At 41.5% G+C, this 9,900-nt stretch overlaps 1 protein-coding gene across 2 annotated transcripts in view; it reads right to left on the bottom strand.

The window, feature by feature from the left end:
• Window positions 1-4,463: 4,463 nt before the first annotated feature.
• LOC130905055 (homeobox protein Hox-C6a) overlaps window positions 4,464-9,900 on the bottom strand; it is a 63,639-nt gene continuing 58,202 nt past the window's right edge. For both annotated transcript variants that reach the window (XM_057818064.1, XM_057818072.1), the window contains one exon: window positions 4,464-6,181. The gene's annotated coding sequence lies outside the window, so the exon portion shown is untranslated. The remainder of the gene's footprint in view (window positions 6,182-9,900) is intronic.

Below are 9,900 nucleotides of genomic sequence, written 5' to 3'. Positions count from 1 at the left end.
TTCTTTTAAATAATGTAGCTCGCACCGCTTTCCTGAACACTCATGTGGTGTGGACCTTGCCTCATCTTATGCATATTTTCCAGGTCCCTATATACACCCAGACACACTTGGACACCTGCTGCCATCGGTGTCAAATATCTTCGAAGCCACAACCGATCCACCCACTGATCAGGTAATGAACTAGGAGAGGGAAATCCGTCCAGCCAGGATCACTGAGGGATCAGCTTTCTCATTAGTGCCCTCATTTCATCGCTGTCACAATTTCTCCGTGGCAGCTCGTTCACTTTAACCACATATGTAAAACTGTCAGCTCCAAAAATCATTGTCTAGAATTTCGACTGCTCCTTCATCTTGATTGTCAAAGCGTCTACTCTATATGGACAAAATGATGACTATGCCCCCTTTGCCGTTGTTTGGACACGCCAGCAGGTCGAGGTAAATGGAGCAAAATTCCAAAATCTTGTTCGAAGTCCTCCCTCATATTGAAGTGGAAGCTATTGTAACGGGTACACAGAAAGTGTATCCGTTGTAGCACGTGGAAACCTCCCCGCCGATTCCTTCATGTAAGGTCGCTAACGGCTGCGCCGTTGGCTCGAGCTTTATTGGCGCAGTGGTTACCGAGCTTGCCTGCCGACTAGAATCGTCGCGGCGCGCGGGTTCGCGTCCCAGCCTAGTCAGAGGTGGGAGCGGAACGCGGGGCGGCACAGAACAGACTCGGGTTACAAATGGGGGCTCGTCCGGGATCGGCAGCGAAGGTTTCGGGGGGAGAGTGTAACGGGTACACAGAAAGTGTATCCGTTGTAGCACGTGGAAACCTCCCCGCCGATTCCTTCATGTAAGGTCGCTAACGGCTGCGCCGTTGGCTCGAGCTTTATTGGCGCAGTGGTTACCGAGCTTGCCTGCCGACTAGAATCGTCGCGGCGCGCGGGTTCGCGTCCCAGCCTAGTCAGAGGTGGGAGCGGAACGCGGGGCGGCACAGAACAGACTCGGGTTACACTATGCTTAATGTTTAGTCATCTACATGAAAGTCATACAGTCAGTGTGTCAATGTATCATAACGTGCGTCATGTCCAAGGCTGTCATAACTGCACATTCATCTGACCTTGTCTCTCTTATTTTCACTCTTAGCATGAAAGCCAAATAGATATTCCGCTTTCACACCTCCAATAGGGATTATAATCTTTAATTTAACAGTGAGAGAAGCAAATTTAAGAAAGAATAGTTCTATTGCAATTTTTTTATTGTGGGAAGTGCACATCACAAATGTGTGCAGTTTTAAAAAGTGTTACAACAAACCAGTTAAACAATGTTTGTGAATCTCATTAGACCGGTCTAACGCATAATGGATATTTTTCGAAGTTTTTGAATTTCTCCTCCACAAAGCTATTTTTGTTCGTCTTTAGGTACAAGGCATACAGTGGGGCAAATAGGTATTTAGTCAACCACCAATTGTGCAAGTTCTCCTACTTGAAAAGATTACAGAGGCCTGTAATTGTCAACATGGGTAAACCTCAACCATGAGAGACAATGTGGGAAAAAAAACGAAAAAAACAGAAAATCACATTGTTTGATTTATAAAGTATTTATTTCCAATTTAGAGTGGAAAATAAGTATTTGGTCACCTACAAACAAGCAAGATTCCTGGCTGTCAAAGAGGTCTAACTTCTTCTAACGAGGTCTAATGAGGCTCCACTCGTTACCTGTATTAATGGCACCTGTTTTAACTCATTATCGGTATAAAAGACACCTGTCCACAAACTCAGTCAGTCACACGCCAAACTCCACTATGGCTGAGACAAAATTGTTGACCTGCACCAGGCTGGGAAGACTGAATCTGCAATAGGTAAAACGCTTGGTGTAAAGAAATCAACTGTGGGAGCAATTATTAGAAAAGGGAAGACATACAAGACCACTGATAATCTCCCTCGATCTGGGGCTCCACGCAAGATCTCACCCCGTGGCGTCAAAATGATAACAAGAACGATGAGCAAAAATCCCAGCCACACACGGGGGGACCTAGTGAATGACCTTAAGAAAGCTGGGACCACAGTAACAAAGGTTACTATCAGTAACGCAATGTGGTGCCTGGGACTCAAATCCTGCACTGCCAGACGTGTCCCCCTGCTAAAGAAAGTACAGGTCCAGGCCCGTCTGCGGTTCGCTAGAGAGCATTTGGATGATCCAGAAGAGGACTGGGAGAATGTGTTATGGTCAGATGAAACAAAAATAGAAATTGTTGGTAGAAACACAGGTTCCCATGTTTGGAGGAGAAAGAACACTGAATTGCATCTGAAGAACACCATACCCACTGTGAAGCATGGGGGTGGAAGCGTCGTGCTTTGGGGCTGTTTTCCTGCAAAGGGACCAGTCTTCAATCTTTAAAAATCAAACAATGTGATTTTCTGTTTTTTTTTTCCACATTCTGTCTCTCATGGTTGAGGTTTACCCATGTTGACAATTACAGGCCTCTCTAATATTTTCAAGTGGGAGAACTTGCACAATTAGTGGTTGACTAAATACTTATTTGCCCCACTGTATATAGGTATGTATGTATATATATATATATATATATATATATATATATATACCAGGGGTCGCGTTAACCGAATATTTCCCGTCGTTGACCGATTTTTTAAAACGGTGACGGAAAAAACTGAAGTCCATCCGTCATTTTGACCGGTTGCAATTCACACCCCAGACCACAGGGTGGCGAGTTAGCATATTAATTAGCTATTGTCTCTCTTGATGTATGACGTCGTTGGCCTTACTCTGAAAAATGTCAAGGCAACTGAGTGTCCAAATTTTCTTCAAAAAGCCCCAAAACGACAATGGTGTTGATAAAAGAGGTGAAAAACAGGGACTGCACAAGTGGGCACGCAATTCAAGTCCATGCGCACCAGGAGGAAAGTGTGAGACTACGTTCAGGCCACAGCAGGTGAACTGTTAATTTCATTGTTCCATATGCTACATATGGTAGGCTACCTACGTACTGGGGCCACAGTCAGCTGTTTTTGTCACTGCGGAGAAAAAGTTACATATTCATCTGCTTGATGTGTGATGGCACGGTGTGGATTCTCTGTTAAGCTTGTTCGGACAGAATATTCATTTAAAATGAATGAAAACGAAATACTATTGAATATCTTGAAGCGGTATGCAATGTTAAGAGTCTTGTTAGCTGTAGGCGCACTATCCTATTCCCCTCACTATCCACTCGCGGGGGCCTGCGCTTGTCAGTGACGTTCCTTATTATCGCTATATGATTATACAACTTTAACATTTGTTAATAATACGCTCTGTGTGTAGTATCATCCATCTCTTTACCTTTTCAAATGGGCACTTATAAGCGAACGCAAGAAGTAACAACGGGAACATTTTTAAACAGGCATTTCACGGGAGAGCATTTCGACTCTTCAGCCAATCATATAGCGAAAGCGAGTGGATAGTGAGGGGACCGCGCGCGGCTCTTAAGTGTCTCTGTCACGTGACTGTCGTAGCCGGTAACGCGCTCGGCCAAATGGACACACAAGTACGGAAGGTGAATTATGCCAAACAAAGGGTCACCACAATGTCATTATCATCATTTTAAAAATTTAAGTGACGGGTAAAAATAGATTATGACCGAATTTTTATGACCCTGTCAGTCAAAATGACAGACAACGAAAAAGTCTAGCGCAACCTCTGATATATACGTATATATGTATACATATATATATATTTATATGGGGTGGCGTGGCTCAGTGGTAGAGTATTTGTCCCCCAACCCAGAGGTTGTGGGTTCGATTCTTCTCCCTGATGAACTCGTCTAAGTGTCCTTGAGCAAGATACTGAACCCCATGTTCCTCCTGGTGCTGTGTCACCAGTAGGTGGATGGCGAGATAGTGTAAAGCGCTTTGAGTGCCTTGAAAGGTGGAAAAGCCCTACATAAGTATAACACCAACACCACCATATATAGCATTGAAATGCAAAACACTCAAACTTGGCCATATGCAATCAGATTTCCACAGCCTGACACTCCATGTTAGATTTTGACCTCCATTTGGCAAAAATTACTTGGCAAAAATGACTCTTTTATAGTTCCTGTAAAGTGACTTTCTACTTAAAAATAGCTGTTTATGTTGAGAAAAAGATTCCCAGTTGAGTCAAATAAACAAATACTCTGTATTATGTGCCATACGTGGGATTTAGCTCCTTAAGCGTTCAAATTTTTACATTTTTTTTTAGAAAAAATCCCAAACGATCCTAGTAAAAAAAAACATTTTAAAAATACCCATTGTTTGTGTTGGTAAACACAATGTTATCAGTGCCTGACGCTTTGTAGTTTGTTTCGGCGTCCGAGTTGGAAAGCTAACATGCCCCCCTCTCGAGAGGGTAGGCTAGCCCTGACTTGCAGCGCCTCAATTTGGCTTTTGTGAAGGGGAAGGCGAGGCATCCTGTCACGGCGCCCGCTGGGTTTAGAACTCGTGCTCGGAGTGTTCCAAAGGCTCCGTGATTAATGGCGGGGAACTCAGAGGGGGGAGCCAGGGAGACACTTTCAACCCAGAGAATGTGCAACTTGAATGCACAATGGTGAGGAGTTGGTCAAAGCATGCTTGAGTGGGAGTGCGGTTATCTTTCAGAAGGCAGCTGAAGAAGCGTTCAATGTAAAAATTACAATTGATGCACAAGTCATTCAAAGCAGGGATTGCATTTATTAAGCATGGACGGTATGAGAGAATCAGTGGAGAGTTGTATCAAACTTGTTTCACTTGAAAAAATAATTTACGTAATTCACACAGGCGCAGTCCTGCCCACTCCACATTCAGACATATTTCTATTTACATCATACACTAAGAGAAAGAGGCCTAAAACATGCAACAATATCGTAACATCCACAGAAACAGAAAAAACTACGTTTTTGTTTTGCATGCTGTATTCAGGGAAGTCGGATTTGTAGTAATTCAGCTTTAAACGTGATGGGTTCATGTACGGTAGTTAAATTCAAATGTGTCACTGTGGTGTGCTTTGGGATTTAAGATGACGGATGCTAATGAGTGCAAGTAAATGAATCATTGAAATGAAGATGGCCGCTAATGGGCCCCAAGGCCACTTTGGAATGTGATGATGACTGTGATGATGATGATGATGATGTGGGCTTGTACAAGAGGGCCATGGTAACAGATACAAGCATTATATTTAGGGGATTACAATGGTGCCTTGAAATAAGGGCAACTCAGTTTATAATTTTAATTTTTTGTGATGCAAGACAACACTTGGATTTCTTTTTTTTTTTTTTTTTTTTTTTTTTTTTTGCTTTGACAAGAACAAACTGGAGATACTAGTGCAGCGTGATATCATGATGCACAAATGCAATTCAATTGATTACATTGTCTTTAATAACGTTATTACTGTTTTATAAAGAACATTACAGAAACTTGCTTTTTGTTATAATGGATTTAGAGTATAGAATATATCTGTAAAAATGAGCGCTTTACTCACGGGGCAAATTCCACTCTTATGTCAAGACACCACTATATACTATACCATATTTTCTGGATTCTAAGTCACACTTTATTTCACAGCATTGGTGGGCCTGCAATTAATGTTTTTATTCTTACACTAACAACCGCGAGAAAGGTGCTCTAGGTGTGATAAAAAGATAAAAAAGTGGTATTGTGTTGTTTAGACATCTCAATATCTGAGTAACTTAATATGTTTTGTTAATGGATGCCTATTTTGCCTGTTGCTCCCCATTTTATTATTACTGTACTCTATGTACTATTCTGTATGATATTTGACATCTCTGATGAAATAAAATTCTACCCAAAAGTGTGACTTAATACTCCAGTGCAATTTACAGTATATGTTTTTTCCTCTTCAATATAATAATATAATTTTGACTAATGTGTTTTATAGTCAGGGTGCAACTTATAGTCCGAAAAATACCGTAAAGTTTAGTTGCTACACGACTCAATGAGAACCAAATAAATAATCCATGAATTGGAACAGTCAGATACGTCGAGTAAATGCGCAAAGATGACTGGGCCGCCTCCCACTCATTTTGTTTCGCCCTCTTGTTTCTCCATCGTGCAGTTGTAGAATCACATCTTAAAGTGGCAGTTTCCGAGCTTCAAGCCTGTCGCTGTTAGGGACTTCCTCTTTCAGCTCTGGCAGCAGGCCGCTTGCAAAGGTCACTCTCCTCTTCCTGGGAAGATGAGCACATACAAGACAAAAATGTAACAAGTCTATCACAAAAGAGCTCCCCAGCTCATGTTGAACCTCAGAGATGAGTGTGGGGTCCTCATCTCTTCCTGGGTCTTCAGTCACACTTGAGACGCACAGCAAGTCAGCCTGTCGACTGTGTCGTTCGTTTGGGGAAGGTTGCAACAGTCTGGGGAAAAACATCTGACGCCACTACAGCTGCCTGACAGGCCACATTAATCATGGCGACACGCACAGGCAGACCTGCCACAGCCTCTTCTCAGTCACTTAAACGCTACCTTGGGACATCCGGGGAAAATAACCACCATTAGAGATTCCATTGGACATGTATGTTGATAGCAGTATCGTATACAGGGGGTAATAGGTACTTAATAAGGCCTGAGTGACATTGGACTAAGAATTGCACATCTTAGAAACACAAGATTAGAGCGAAAGCAGCATCCGATAATCACGCTTTTTTTAGGTGGAGAAATTCATTTTATTGTCATTGCAACCAGTAGGCTTCAACAAAAAGCTAAAGTCCAAAACAGTGCAACATCAAAATTGCCCTGATGGCTGGGTGCTGAGTCCGCTGCATTTCACTCTCTGCACTTCAGATTGCACCCACTCCAGTGACACGTTTATTAAATATGCAGACGATACAACAGTAGTAGACTGCAATTTGTGCATCCAACTGGGAGGAAATCATTTGGAATTTCTTAAAGAGGGATGTATCGCCTATTTTTTAGGCATATGGTATCATTCTACAGCATATTCAAGTAACAATTTTACCTTGAGTTGATTTGCTAAAGCTATAGATTTCATACACGACTTAATATTAACTTGTATTTGCATTATTGCTGTTTCAAACGGCTGGAAATGGCTCGCTGTATCTTTAAGAAACTCATCTCTGTCTCTCTCTCTCTCTCTCTCTCTCTCTCTCTCTCTCTCTCTCTCTCTCTCTCTCTCTCTCTCTCTCTCTCTCTCTCTCTCTCTCTATATATATATATATATATATATATATATATATATATATATATATATATATATATATACACAGTGCCTTGCAAAAGTATTCGGCCCCCTTGAATCTTGCAACCTTTCGCCACATTTCAGGCTTCAAACATAAAGATATGAAATTAAAAAATTTTGTCAAGAATCAACAACAAGTGGGACACAATCGTGAAGTGGAACAACATTTATTGGATAATTTAAACTTTTTTAACAAATAAAAAACTGAAAAGTGGGGCGTGCAATATTATTCGGCCCCTTTACTTTCAGTGCAGCAAACTCACTCCAGAAGTTCAGTGAGGATCTCTGAATGATCCAATGTTGTCCTAAATGACCGATGATGATAAATAGAATCCACCTGTGTGTAATCAAGTCTCCGTATAAATGCACCTGCTCTGTGATAGTCTCAGGGTTCTGTTTAAAGTGCAGAGAGCATTATGAAAACCAAGGAACACACCAGGCAGGTCCGAGATACTGTTGTGGAGAAGTTTAAAGCCGGATTTGGATACAAAAAGATTTCCCAAGCTTTAAACATCTCAAGGAGCACCGTGCAAGCCATCATATTGAAATGGAAGGAGCATCAGACCACAGCAAATCTACCAAGACCCGGTCGTCCTTCCAAACTTTCTTCTCAAACAAGGAGAAAACTGATCAGAGATGCAGCCAAGAGGCCCATGATCACTCTGGATGAACTGCAGAGATCTACAGCTGAAGTGGGAGAGTCTGTCCATAGGACAACAATCAGTCATACACTGCACAAATCTGGCCTTTATGGAAGAGTGGCAAGAAGAAAGCCATTTCTCAAAGATATCCATAAAAAGTCTCGTTTAAAGTTTGCCACAAGCCACCTGGGAGACACACCAAACATGTGGAAGAAGGTGCTCTGGTCAGATGTAACCAAAAGTGAACTTTTTGGCCACAATGCAAAACGATATGTTTGGCGTAAAAGCAACACAGCTCATCACCCTGAACACACCATCCCCACTGTCAAACATGGTGGTGGCAGCATCATGGTTTGGGCCTGCTTTTCTTCAGCAGGGACAGGGAAGATGGTTAAAATTGACGGGAAGATGGATGCAGCCAAATACAGGAACATTCTGGAAGAAAACCTGTTGGTATCTGCACAAGACCTGAGACTGGGACGGAGATTTATCTTCCAACAGGACAATGATCCAAAACATAAAGCCAAATCTACAATGGAATGGTTCAAAAATAAACGTATCCAGGTGTTAGAATGGCCAAGTCAAAGTCCAGACCTGAATCCAATCGAGAATCTGTGGAAAGAGCTGAAGGCTGCTGTTCACAAACACTCTCCATCCAACCTCACTGAGCTCGAGCTGTTTTGCAAGGAAGAATGGGCAAGAATGTCAGTCTCTCAATGTGCAAAACTGATAGAAACATACTCCAAGCGACTTGCAGCTGTAATTGGAGCAAAAGGTGGCGCTACAAAGTATTAACGCAAGGGGGCCGAATAATATTGCACGCCCCACTTTTCAGTTTTTTATTTGTTAAAAAAGTTTAAATTATCCAATAAATTTTGTTCCACTTCACGATTGTGTCCCACTTGTTGTTGATTCTTGTCAAAAAATTAAAATTTTATATCTTTATGTTTGAAGCCTGAAATGTGGCGAAAGGTTGCAAGGTTCAAGGGGGCCGAATACTTTTGCAAGGCACTGTATATATATATGTGTGTATATATATATATATATATATATATATATATATATATATATATATATATATATAAAAATATATATATATATATATATATATATATTAGGAGTGTAACGGTACATGTATTTGTATTGAACCGTTTCGGTACGGGGTGCTCGGAATGGAAACGTACTGAACGAGTTTCTGACGTAATGTAACTAGTGCTGTCAAATTTAGCGCGTTAACGGGCGGTACTTAATTTTTTTAATTACCGTATTTTTCGGACTATAAGTCGCGTTTTTTTTTCATATTTTGGCTGGGGGTGCGACTTATACTCAGGAGCGACTTATGTGTGGAATTATTAACACATTATGATATAATTTCACATATTATTTTGGTGTTTTGCAGTGACACTGATGGTTTTGTAAAGTTGTTAGCATGTTCTTATGCTATAGTTATCTGAATAACTCTTTATAGCTATGGCCACGTTCGCGTTCTGCCTTTGGCAGTGTATGTTCAATTGTATTATTGACTTTTTTATCTTGAAATGGATGCAATTAGTTTGTGGCGCTTTCACGCCCACGTGAGGGCGCTCTCGCACTTGTTTACGTGACACGCCAGAAGAAGACGGACAGCTACGTAGCTCTGAGTGAGTGAGTGAGTGTGGGCGAGTTACAGCGAGAGAGAATAGACGGCTACGAACCTACTTTCATTGTTTATGCTTTTAAATCATCTCTACAGAGGCAACGCCTGCGTGTATCATCTTTTCTGTTGTTGTTGTGTGTTTTCCACCCGCGATCGGACACTTAGAGCCAGTTGTGTGGTTGTTTGAACGATGTGCTAATGATAGCGAACGCATGCTAACCTGTTACTTATTACTAATAGTACCTAATTATCATTTATTTACGTTGATGCGAACCTGTTTTATATCGAGGACCAAATTGATTCAGCAAATTATACGGACGTCCAGCATTGTCTTTTGGGAGTTCGCTGTATAGCCAGGACCGAGCTGTAGCGTAGGAAAGTATATTCACATTTCGTTGTTCATGCACTGTACAC

This window comes from Corythoichthys intestinalis, chromosome 2 (genome assembly GCF_030265065.1).
Source record: "Corythoichthys intestinalis isolate RoL2023-P3 chromosome 2, ASM3026506v1, whole genome shotgun sequence".
NCBI classification, from domain to species: Eukaryota; Metazoa; Chordata; class Actinopteri; order Syngnathiformes; family Syngnathidae; genus Corythoichthys; species Corythoichthys intestinalis.
The sequence above is the reverse complement of the archived record's forward strand: the minus strand, read 5'-3'. Positions and strand labels throughout refer to the sequence as shown.